The following is a 13251-nucleotide window of genomic DNA, read 5'->3' as shown; positions in this document are numbered from 1 at the left end:
CTTCACAATGTAGTTAATTGGGAGAATTGTCTAAATCTTGGCATGGTTGAGATTGAGTCCTGAAGGGAGTGACGTCAGTTCTGAATAGCAGAAAGTGCCACATCAGACAAAGGTAAGGATTATTTCATGGTTCACAATAGCTTCTGGGGAATTAAGTGCAAGACATTGTCACACTTCTGAGTCACACTATATTAAAAAAAGAAGAATAGAAAAGTACACTCATTGGTTCTGGATGAAAGCACTCAAAAACTCTGCTTTAGAAACTGTTGTATAGCAAGGAAAAATGGAGTCAATGGAAAAGAAAAAAATAATAACTCTAAGAGTTGGGACTATGTGATCTATTATTTTCTTTGAAAGTGCAGGCTCAGTTTGTGCAACCTAAATCTCTCTGGATAGAATTTTCTTTTCTCCTTAGGCTCTTCCTCAGGAGCAAAAACAGATTTGCCAAGTACCCAGGGTCCTCACGGGGCAGCTGCAGAGAAATAAGCAAAACATTATTTATTTCCTTTGGTTTATGTTTCCCTTTCAGGAATTATGGTGAACAGCTGGGGAGAGAAGTGCCCCATTTACAGTGGTACCACCACTGACATGTCTCACCTCAAGAACAAAGGGCAGCCCACCATGAGGGACCGGGTGTGTGATATGTTAGATAAACACAGAAAGGCCAGGAAAATCCCCCTAATGTGTAAAAGGCTTGGTCTCATTCCAGAAAGTAGTAGGAAAATAAAATATTTTAAATCTTCACATCCAGAAGGTTAATATTCAAACTGTTAAACTCGATAGAGCTATAAAATTTTACCCAAGATTCACAAACTTCTCTGATGGAAAAATGTATAAATGACATATTTTTCTTCTGCTTCTAACAAAAAAAAAAATTCAAATTAGTGAGGAAAGTCTGCATGTCAGAAATTCTGTTCACTGAATCAGACACCTACAAAGTATGTGAAAGTTTGGACCAAGACTTTGCCATTGAAGATCCCTTCTAGCTCTGAAATTCCACTATTTCGAGTTTGCCTGAGAAGAGAGAGACTTGTATGAGAACTCATCTCTCAGGCCATGTCACTCTTTAGGGTTGATTACAGAGACTTTCCTCACAAATGGTCCTAGGATATGTATCCCATTGCATCCTCTCTTCCTCACCTCCAATTGGAGCATGGGCTGAAGGCCTCTAGAATTCTGCTACCATTAGTCCCAACTCACGCACAGGAATAAGTAGCAAGCAGGAAGCCCACTTTTGTGTTATTTGCATGTTAGTGTCTAAAACACCCCATGGCCACATGCTTTTCTATATTTAAGGGTGACCTTTAAGTCACATCTATACCCGTGTCAGCGGGCTACAGTAAAATTTGGGGCCACCTCGTTGCAGTGACAGGTCATGCACTATTAATTCTAGCATAGTACAGGCGGACTTCAACTCTCTAGTCGCTATTTTAAGATCTATTCCTGGCCTGTACGACTCACAAAATGTTCCTTAAGCTACTCTTGAGAGTAATTTACATAAGCAACTGGCGATCATTAATTGGGTGACTGCAAATATAGGCAAACAGGGGATAAATAAATGTAGAGTTTTCTCTTTTAATCAAACCGTTCACTTCTAGATTCAGACTAAAAATATTCTCATCTCTATGGGCCATTGCTCTGTTTTGGAATGTTAAATGCAAAGCGATATATCTTCCTCTTCGGCATAAAGAAAATACAGTTAAAACAATAAGTAAGAAAAAAAAAGAATAGTACCTGAGGCAGGAGATTTTCAATGAAGAAAAAAAATAAAGATAATTTTTAGACACATCAGATCAAACAACATAAAAGGAACAAAAACATAAATGATAATAAATATTTATTGCACTCCTACCGCTTGCAATGCACTGAGCTGAGGCCATTACATCTGTTATCTCTTTTAATACTCATAACCATCCTAAGAAGTAGTTGCTAATATTATCCTCATTTTTATAGATGAAGAAATTAAGGTTAAGCAATTTGCTGCACGTCACGCAGGTATAAAAGCAGCAAGTCAGGCCAGTCTGCATTCTGGGCTTTTCAGCCTTGAAGAAGTTAGTTGATTCAGTCCTGCCAGAAGGTAAATTGAAAAGAAATGGAGGTAACTTGCATTTCTCAAGTGTTTTCTAGATGCCGAGCACTTTATTGGATACTTTACATACTTTTTGGTGTCTATGATTCTCACAACGGCAACAAGAGTAGTTATTATTACCTTCATTATACAGAAAAAAAATCTCTTGGGATTTTCTGGGATTTTCTCTTGGGATTTTTCAGTTCTAAAGCCTCAGGGTGAGGTGCCATGAGAGGCCAATAGATCTCAACTCAGCGTCTGTGTCTCAAACACTCGACCTCTGAGTCTCTCTTGGCCTGACCACCTTATGTCAGTTTCATTCCCTTCTCTTCCTCCTCCTCCTTAAAATTACAGAGTCTGGAAAGGGGGTAGATCTTTCTTCCTCTGTTTTATACGTATTATCTTTTAATAGTGGAGAATGTTCACTCTTCCACACTTATTTGTTCTTTGTTGATTTGCCAAAAGAGAAGAAAAAAATATTTAGATGATCCCTTCCCAAGAAAATAGCCTAGCTTATATGGTCACTATTGTGCTCTTTAATCCTATTCTTGTGTGACAGAAACAATATTATCATGATCTTTTTCATAACAAATTCATCATACCCTCCTCTCACCCTAAGCAGATGAATGCCTAGATAGATTAAAATGAATTTTTCTTCCCAAAAAGACAAAATAGAAGTGCACATTTGTATTTAAATATCCCTTTCAATATGTAGGTATCAATCTCCTCCTGTAGACTATGAGAATATGGGACAGAATCCCATTCATCTTTGTATTCCTACAACCTGTTAGGCGTTCAATAAATGTTTACTTAGTGGATTGTCATTGGGTATTATCTGGGGGGTAAATATCATTTACTCCAATGTTTGCAACTGATATTATAGTATAAATTAGTTTACCAAAATAACTTAAGAATACTCCAAAGGATTAAGACACTAGAATATAAATTCCATAAGAACAAAGACTCATCTTTCTAGTAAGCACATAGGACAGAGTCAGAGACGGCATAAGGTTACAGTAAATATTAGTTCAATGAATGATTCAGGAAGCAACTCTTCCTAGGGGTGGCAGAAAAATATATAAAATATAAAATATGGATGAGGGACTTGATTAAACTATAGGCAGGCAGCCCCAGGAGAAGGTCCTGGCAAGAGGGAACAAATACGAGAGCATGGGGTATCTGCAGGGAGCAGGGCAGGGTCTAATGAGAAGAGCAACAATTAAATAGCCACAGGGTTCTTAATTATGTGCAAGAGTATTAATTTCTTTAAAAATTGCTCAAAGTGTATTATTAGCTTCTTGTATGTGGACAGTAAAAAACAATACAGAGTCCACTTTCTAATGAGGCATAATGTTTTGTTGGGAACACGTCTCATGGAGTGTTAGATGATTCCCCATGCCAGCTATCCATGCCTGAAAAAAAGTGCACGTGGGTCTACACTAAATGGGTGATGTTATCATGGGCAGGAAGCTTTATGCCCCTTGAACCACTTCAGTGTTGGAAATGTCTCCCCTTTAATAATACTATTAAATCAGTAGTTATAAAGTATCCATGCAGGCCAAGTAACAAAGTGATAACCAATATTCCATTTTTCAAATGGTCAAACTGATGCTAAAAACAAGTAATATGTAATACTATAAGTTAACTTTGTTTTGGTCACACATTCTCTTCTATACATACAGAAATACACCAAGCACACACACATCAGGTAAAACCTTCCTTTTTTTTCACTTGCCACTGCCAACCCACTCTCCATGGATCACAGTGAAAGAAGAGCCTTACAGCACTTGTCCTTGACAATGGCGCCACATGTGCCAAGCCGGCTTTGCTGGGGATGACGCCCCCAAGCCATGTTCCCCTCCATTGTTGGGCACCCCCAGCACCAGAATATAAACTCTGTCAGAGTAAAGACTTGTCTTTCTAGTAAGCACACAGGACAGCATCAGAGATAGCATAAGGTTCCAATAAATATTACTGGAACTGAGCCAGAAGGACTCCCACATGGGTGAAGAGGCCCAGAGCAAGCATGGCATCCTGACACTGAAGTACTCCTTCAAGCACAGCATTATTTCCAACTGGTACAACATGGAGAAGATCTGGCATCACACCCTCTGCAATGAGCTGCATGTGGTTCCTGAGGAGCACCCAGTGCTGCTGCCCGAGGCTCCTCTGAACCCCAGGGCCAACAGAGAGAAGTTGACTCAGATCATGTTTGAGACCTTCGATACCCCTGCCATGTATATGGCACCCAGGGCCATGCTGTCCCTGTACACCTCCGGTAGTACCACTAGTATTGTCACGGACTCTGGAGATGGGGTCACTTACACAGTGCCATCTTTGAGGGCTATCTATGCCTTTCCCTAGGCCATCCTGCACCTGGACCTCATGAAGATCCTCACATAGTGTGGCTACAGCTTCACCACCACTGCCTAGTGGGAGATAGTGCGTGACATCAAGGAGAAGTTGTGCTATGCTGCCCTAGACTTTGAGCAGGCGATGGCCACCATGGCATCCTCTTCCTCCCTGGAAAGGAGCTAGTTGCTGCTTTACGGCTAGGTCATCACCATCAGCAGTGAGAGGTTCTGGTGTCCAGAGGCGCTTTTCCTTTTTCCTGAGAATGGAATCTTGAGGCATCCTTGGGACCACCTTCAACTCTGTCATGAAGTGTGGTGTGCACATTCACAAGGACCTATATGCTGACACAGTGCTATCTGGAGGCACAATCACATACCTGGGCATCACTGACAGGATATAGAAGGAGTTCACTGCCCGGACACCCAACACCACAAAGATCAAGATCATCACCCCCACTGAGCTCAAATACTCGGTGTGGATCAGAAGCTCCATGCTGGCCTCCCTTTCCACCTTCCAGCAGATGTGGATCACCCAGCAGAATGGGCTGTGAGCAGATGTGTAGCATTTGCTACATGGGTTAATTCAGAACACTTCATGCTAGTCTCATGAAACTAGAGTAAGCCTTTGAAAAGAAATTTGTCCCAGAAGCTTGTATGTGATTACCAGCACTGGGTTATAAAACTTGCTGCTGATTTTGACTTTGTATTGAACTCAACTGTTCCCTTGGTATTTGTTTAATACCCTGTATGTATCTTGGATTTAAACCCTTAGTACATGTAACTCGGTCACTCAGTGGCTGAGGTGAGAACATGATTGTGGAAGAAAAGTCCGTGGTTTGGTGAGTCTGTGTGACCAGCAGTCTGCTGATCTGTGCAGGTATTAATGTGTCAGAGCTCAGTGTTCCAGGATTTCTCTAAAGGCTGGCAAGAGCTCCTGAACCAGTTGTTTCTGTCTTGCTGGTCTACAAAGGTTAGAGAAGTCCAAGCGTTAGGACCCAGTTTCCTTTCTTACCTGGTGTTTTCCTGCCAGAACACCGTGGGCTGTTACTTTCCAGGAGTTGAAAGTTGTTTGCATTAATACCTGTAAATTTATTCATCCTTTTAATTTATGTAAGATATTTTTGCACACTATTCTCAATTCTTTAAGAAATGACAACAAATTTTGGCTTTCTACTGTTATGTGAGAACATTAGGCCCCAGCAACACGTCATTGTGTAAGGAAAAATAAAGTGCTGCTATAACTGGAAAAAAAGAAAACAGAAAAAAAGAAAAAACCCTCTCCATTTTTTTCAGGAAGTCTGTTACATTTTTCTTCCTTCTTATAGGCCAAAGACCTCTTTATGGCTCCTGACCAAGAACTTTTCCAGGTTGCCACTGAGAGAAAAGATGTTAATTATCTACTTAGCACTTTCTTTTTAGGCTCTTGGTACTAACTGCTCCTCATTTCTCTGCCAAGATAATTCTTGGTCTGTGATCAGAGCTCTGAAGCCCTTATGCTATCATTCTGACTCACAGCTGTGAATTACCCTGCTGAAAATATAAGGGAAGAAGGACAGTGCATACGTAGTTAGGGTGTGCACTACATCTCTCTCTAGTTAAGTGTTAATGAAACATTACGAGCAACAAGGGTATCATGTCTCCTAGCCCTATGTAAATTCTCTCATTCATCTGCAATTTGATTCCCCTCTGAAAGTGCCACTTACAAAATTGAGGACCTTGTGGTTCTTGAATTAGGAATAACAAGTAAATAGCTGCTTGTAAAGTATTTTGACTGAAGATCCGGTTCAGTTCATATGTGTCATTCCCAGTAGGTATGATGGGGACACCGAGGTCACTATGACTTTGCTATTCCCAAGAGAACATATAATTAGATTGCAAAACACACAACGTTTAGTAAGTTGGACTCAGGTTGAGGTGCAAATGTCAGCATTTTAAAGTTGTAGTTAATTAAAAAGTCATTCAATTTTTCAAAGTCTTTGTCTTAGAATTCTAATGCAGCAAGTCTAATAAGAAACCTAAGAATTTGAAAGGAGAAAGAACAATGATAAAACATATTTAAAAGAATGACAGTGTGATGCAGTGGAAGAGCAGGAAGACAGGGATGTGAGCAGAAGTCTAACCCCCTGCCACCCACCTGCAGACTAACACTAACTACTATAACACTTACGTTCCTTAAGAGAGGAAACAAGGCTACTGAACATATTAATGTTTAAGATGTCCTTTGCTTTTAAACTCTATGATTTTATAGATTCTCATTACATATTTTTAAACTAATATATGTATTTTCATTCAAACTTGGTTCTTTGTCAAAGTTAAGGATTCTATATTGTTTAATAATGTTAATAATTTCCTTATGTAACTGCAAGAACCATTTTTTATTTCAATATAGTTTTTTAAATCAACATTTCCATAGGTCTTCTAAAAATCGAATTGGAAATAATAGAATGTGATATTCTTTAATCCTACTAAGATTTTTAAAATTATATCACAAATGTTAAATAGCCAAAGCCTTAGGCCTTATCTTCTGTGTTGGCAACTGACTGACAAAATCCATTCATTTTTGTTCCTCTCATTTAATTCTGTAAAAATATCAGTAACCAGTAGAAGTGCATTTCCCTCACTTCAATAAGGAAGGCAGCATTTTTAAAAACTGCATGTTAACAAATCAAAGCTGCATTAAAGAATTTTCGGTGCCTAACTAGCAAACAGAGTAGACAACAAGGTAATTGTCAAGCTCAAGGGAACTGCAGATTTTTGTTTTATTTTTAACGTGTTTCATATTCACAAATAATTACTGTGTGTTGGTCTGGTTCACATGAAACAAAATCGCTGGCATTTTTGTTCATAGATGATAAAATGTGGATTTGTAATTCAAACACAGATATTAATTCCTAATGAGCTAATTAAAGAAAATCTAATAGCAGGATGTGTTAAGCAAAAGATGACTCCAGAACTACTTTCCGAGTACATACATCTGAAGGTTAGAAATTAGCAAAACATTTAACATTCTCAAAAATATTACCCATTGCCTCTGTGATCCATCGAAGCATCCCAGAAATTTTACATCACAGAGACCACCAACATCTTTTAGCTGTGAATTGCTAGCATTTATTAAGTGAATGAATAAATGAATGGATAAATGGTAGACAAAGTGGCTGACTAACAGACTGACTAAACACAGAATGGCCCCACTGGCTGACTGAATGACCAATTCACCTAAATGAATCATTTAATTCTACCCAAAATTTTATATTTTCATGTACACAAAATTTACAGATACAAAGTATTGCCATAATTCAAATCTGGTAATTTGTAATCCATATTCAAAATTACCAGGGAGCACAGGTACATTCTTTGCTAGAAAAATAATAAAGTACTGAATTGTGCCAGCTTAGTTGTTCATTCAGCAAATATTGACTGGCTGCACTTTACGATAACAGCACCAGGGTATGGATGCAGAGATGAAAAGTATATAGTCCCTGCCTTCAAACACATTTTCCAGCTACTTAGGTAACCATATGTAACTAAATATATTCATGGATAAAGTTAACTATGAAAAGGGAAGACAAATATGTAACTTCCAAAACAGGATTATTTAGATGAACCACAGAATTTCAGAAAAGCAGAGCAATGAGAATGGGGGTGGCACTTTATAAAGGTTTTATTGAATGTGGAGGAAATTTCAACAAAAAGTTCAATGAGTGGGAGGAGCAGTGTCAAGAAGTAGGCACCTGGCCAATGCTGACATTCACTTGTCATGCCTTGGTTCAGCTGTAGAAGTTGTTAATATATTGAGATACTTCCATACCATGTGGTAATTGGCTTCTGCCCCAACCTTCCCCAAGGCCTTCCTGCCATCGAGCTCCACAGGCCCCTCTCATGGGGCCTCTCACAATTAAACAACTAACATTTTAAGGCATGGCTGGCTCCCTAAGACCTGACTCCAGATTGGGATATGTGTCTGTGCTTTACAGATATTAAGCATATTATATATCACCCTTAAACTAGGCCTTTAAAGAAAACATAGCATATTGTTTGGATTGTCTAGAGCACAGAGGACCACTGGAAAGGGGTCTTAAAAATCTGATTATGTAGGACTTTAAATGCCAGGCCAAGCAGTTTGAATTTCATTTAGCAAGCAGTATTATTGAAGCTGAAGGGTGAAAGGGAAGAAAAGGGAAGGAATCAGTAGGAGCAAAACCATGTTTTAGGAAAATCAATCTGGCAGTAGTGCATAGGATAGATTAGAAAGAGAGAGGCAGGCACAAATATGACAGGGGCTACACTATTTGAGTGCCTGTATACAGTAGATCCTCTGTAAACTTTTTAATATTTGATACTTTTATTTTTCCTGATACTACTAATATTTTTGTATTGATACATAATAGTTGTATATGTTTATGGCGTACATGTGATATTTTGGGAGTAACGAATAGAATGGTGGCTACCAAAGGCTGGGAAGTGTAGGGAGGAGGGGGGATGAAGAGAGGTTGGTTAATTGATACAAAAATACAGTTAGATAGAAGAAATAAGTTCTAGTGTTCAATAGCGTGGCAGGATGACTATACTTAAGAATTTATAGTATATTTCAAAATAGCTAGAAGACACTCTGTAATCTTCACCATAACCATGTTGGTTAAGTACTATAGCATTACTCATCTTACACAACAGAGACAAGGAGAGACATTAAGAATCCTGCCACAGGTCACACAGCTAATGCATACATAACAAAGCTGAGGTTTTACTCCCAGAGGTCTGGCTCCAGAGCCCATCACCTTAAGCACAGTGTTGTACTGTGTCTCAATACACAAAGTGGAAGATTATTAATAAAGACTGGAATTAGGAATTTGAATGTTTAGCGAAAAGATGTAATGATCACAATGTGGCCACCTCTCAATAGATGTGGGTAAAGAAGAAAAAGAGAAAGCAAAGATGCCTCCAAGCTTTCAAGTCTGAAAGAATGAAAAGTCCATCAACAACAACAAAAAGGAAATTCACAAGGAAAAACTAACTTGTGAATAATAGATGGCCTCAGTGCTAGTGAGACTTGCCAATCAGTATGCCCTTCAAATCCTGGAGAGGAAAACTGATGCTCAGAAGACAGGACAGAACTCTCCTCAGGAATAACACAAAAGGAGTGTTAGTAGAAGCCAGGGGAATGCTGGGCATGCAGAGAGCAGAGATGACAATTCTCAGAGAAATTTAGATTTTAAAGGTCTAGGAAAAGAGCAAACAAAGCCAGTAAAAATCAGTCTATCATAAATTTGAATTGGCCTGTGATACATGAGTTGATTGCAAGAAAATTCAATTGTTCAAAAATAAGTACGCCTTGCTGTCTTTAAAACTTTAATACAAAGTGAAAAATGTAGGATAACATTGTATACAGTTACAGTAAAAATTGGGGAAAAAAGATGCATTTTGGAAAAAAATGAAATGGAATACGCTGAAATACTATCAGCAGTTGTGCGAAGTTGCTCTTGTGAGTGATATCTTACTCTCTCAATTTTCCATGTTTTATGCAATATAATTATAGAAATTATATAATAAAATATACTTGTTAAAATATAATTAAACTGGTACAACAGAGTGCTAGTCAACATTAGTATGACTAATTGTTCTACAGTATTTATTAAATCTAATGTCTCTACTAGTTTTTATGCTTATCTATAAAAATTTGGATAAACTAGTTCAACCATTGTGGAAGTCAGTGTGGTGATTTCTCAGGGATCTAGAACTAGAAATACCATTTGACCCAGCCATCCCATTACTGGGTATATACCAAGAGGATTATAAAACATGCTGCTATAAAGACACATGCACATGTATGTTTACTGCGGCACTATTCACAATAGCAAAGACTTGGAACCAACCCAAATGTCCAATGATGATAGACTGGATGAAGAAAATGTGGCACTGCACACGTATGTTTATTGTGGCATTATTCACAATAGCAAAGACTTGGAACCAACCCAAATGTCCAACAATGATAGACTGGATTAAGAAAATGTAGCACATATACACCATGGAATACTATGCAGCCATAAAAAATGAAGAGTTCATGTCCTTTGCAGGGACATGGATGAAACTGGAAACCATCATTCTCAGCAAACTATCACAAGGACAAAAAACCAAACACCACATGTTCTCACTCATAGGTGGGAATTGAACAATGAGAACACATGGACACAGGAAGGGGAACATCACACTCCGGGGACTGTTGTGGGTCGGGGGAGGGGGGAGGGATAGCATTAGGAGATATAACTAATGCTAAATGACGAGTTAATGGGTGCAGCACACCAACATGGCACATGTATACATATGTAACAAACCTGCACATTGTGCACATGTACCCTAAAACTTAAAGAATAATAATAATTTTTAAAAAATGAAAAAAAAAGAAAATGTGGCACACATACACCATGGAATACTATGCAGCCATAAAAAATGATGGGTTCATGTCCTTTGTAGGGACATGGATGAAGCTGGAAACCATCATTCTCAGCAAACTATTGCAAGGACAAAAAACCAAACACCACATGTTCTCACTCATAGGTGGGAATTGAACAATGAGAACACATGGACAGAGGAATGGGAACATCACATATCGGGGCCTGTTGTGGGGTGGGGGGACGGGGGAGGGATAGCATTAGGAGATATACCTAATGTTAAATGAAGAGTTACTGGGTGCAGCACACCAACATAGCACATGTATACATATGTAACAAACCTGCATGTTGTGTACATGTACCCTAAAACTTAAAGTATAATAAAAAAAATAAAAAAAAATTCTGAAGAAAAAAAAATTTGGATAGAGCAAGATTCATAGCACTTGTTATGAATTTTATTGCAAGGTGAATCTCCTGTTTCTTTACAGAAAATAGTAACAACCCCCAAATACATATATTTTCCATAGGAGAAATCAAATCCTCATGAGTAATCATTATAATCTTTACTCTGGCTGTAGACATTTACCACTCCCACAGCTACCTTACATTCCATATAATTTCTTTTTTCATCTATCCATGAACATTTAGGTTGTTTCCATATCTTGGCTATTGTGAATAATGCTGCAATGAACATGAGAGTGCAGCTATCTCTTCATGATTCTGATTTCAATGCTTCTGAATAAATGCCCAGAAGTTGGGTTGACTGATCATAAGGTAGTTCAATATGGGATTAGTATCAAAAGTTTTGAATAAATGCTCGGAAGTTGGATTGACTGATTATAAGGTAGTTCTATAAGGGATTAATATCAAAACTGTATAAGAAGTTCCTACAACTCAATAGCAAAAATAACAAAAACAAATAACCTGATTTTAAAGTTGGCAAAGACATGAATAGACATTTCACCAAAGAAGATATACAAATGGCCAACTGGTAAATGAAAAGATGCTCAACAAAACAACTCATCAGGAAATTGCAAATCAGACTACAATGAATGATATGACTTCATATCTGTTAGTCTACTTTCAAAAACAAATACATAAGAAAACAAGTGCTGTCGAGAATGTGGAAAATTGAAACCCTCGTATACTGTTGTCAGGACTGTAAAATGGTGCTGTTGCTATGGAAAACACGAGGGAAGTCTATCCAAATTTTAAAAATAGAGCTTTTTAAAGTATACCTAAGAACAAGTTTCTCTTCCCTACTCACATGAATAAAATGGGGGTCTCTCTTGATATTCAAAACTAAGTTAGTCTGGAAAATATACTCAGCTGTGAGCTCATTAGAGTCACTGAAGAACTCACTATTTCTAACCTTTGGTATCTAAGAGTGTTCAGTTTATCCAAGGGTTTGTCTGAATGGGGGTGGATGGATAGAGAAAGAGAGTAACATACAAAGACCGGAGTCTCTATATTGGTCATTGGTAGAGTCAGCTGAATAGTCAGCAGTGCCTTCAGACTTTTATATTTCAGCATGTGCTAAAGTGCACAGCCCATCTGCATCCCATGTGGCAATGAATTATAACTGAGAGAACACTGAAGTGTTATGACAACATGAAAGTTCAGATGAATTCCCATAAGAGCCATAAGAAAAAATGCACTGCAAACCAAGGAAAATATACAGAACTCCACACAGAGTTCTAAGTGATGTCCACATATATATTCACATAATTATTTTTTCTGGTTGAGTTCCAATGTTGAATAAATCAAGGGGAAATATATGTATGATACTTAAATCATGTCATTTGATTTTTCAATGTTAAGAAAATATTTGGGGGCAGTAGATTGAATTTATATTCAAAAGTGTCTCTTTGTTTCTTCTTCTTTTTTTTTTAATCTTTTTACTCAAAGGCAGGGGTGGAGTAAATGTGAAAGCCTGGGAGTATTTCCTTCTAACAATATTCTCAATGAAATTTTAAACTTGAAGTTTTTCTCTAACAGATCTGAACAAAAAGGACTTCATCAGGTAGGTCACAAAGCTGTTAAACATTGGGAATCAGAACCATAATGATGCTCCAAATTAGCTTCCCCAAGGAGAAGACTCTGGCCGCAGCCTTTGTTAAGTGCTGTAATGTGTAGTGAGTAAAATGAATTATTCATGTAATACTTGAGCCTACTCTGGGAATTTCTGAAGGACTCCAGGAGAAAAATATGATTCGTCTTTCAGGTGATGAGAAGAATCTGGATCCTAAATTCAAGTAAATAATACAATCCAAGAGCAGCTTGCATTGATTTCATAACCTTTAGAATTACTCCCCCTCAGTTAAAGCAGAGGAAATGTAATTTAATCAATTGGGTAAAAACCTGTGCTGATTATGTGAACACTCCTGAATTCTCAGAGGTGGTACTTCCACTTCTGATGCATGATATGCATTTGGCTTGCCTT

The 13251-nt window shown here is 38.0% G+C and overlaps 1 protein-coding gene across 6 annotated transcripts in view; it reads right to left on the bottom strand.

Annotated features, from left to right (window-relative positions):
• GRIK2 (glutamate ionotropic receptor kainate type subunit 2) overlaps positions 1–13251 on the bottom strand; it is a 685903-nt gene that overhangs the window by 643854 nt on the left and 28798 nt on the right. The window lies entirely within an intron of this gene.

This window comes from Gorilla gorilla, chromosome 5 (assembly GCF_029281585.2).
Source record: "Gorilla gorilla gorilla isolate KB3781 chromosome 5, NHGRI_mGorGor1-v2.1_pri, whole genome shotgun sequence".
Lineage (NCBI taxonomy): Eukaryota > Metazoa > Chordata > Mammalia > Primates > Hominidae > Gorilla > Gorilla gorilla.
This window is presented reverse-complemented; position numbering and strand designations above follow the sequence as displayed.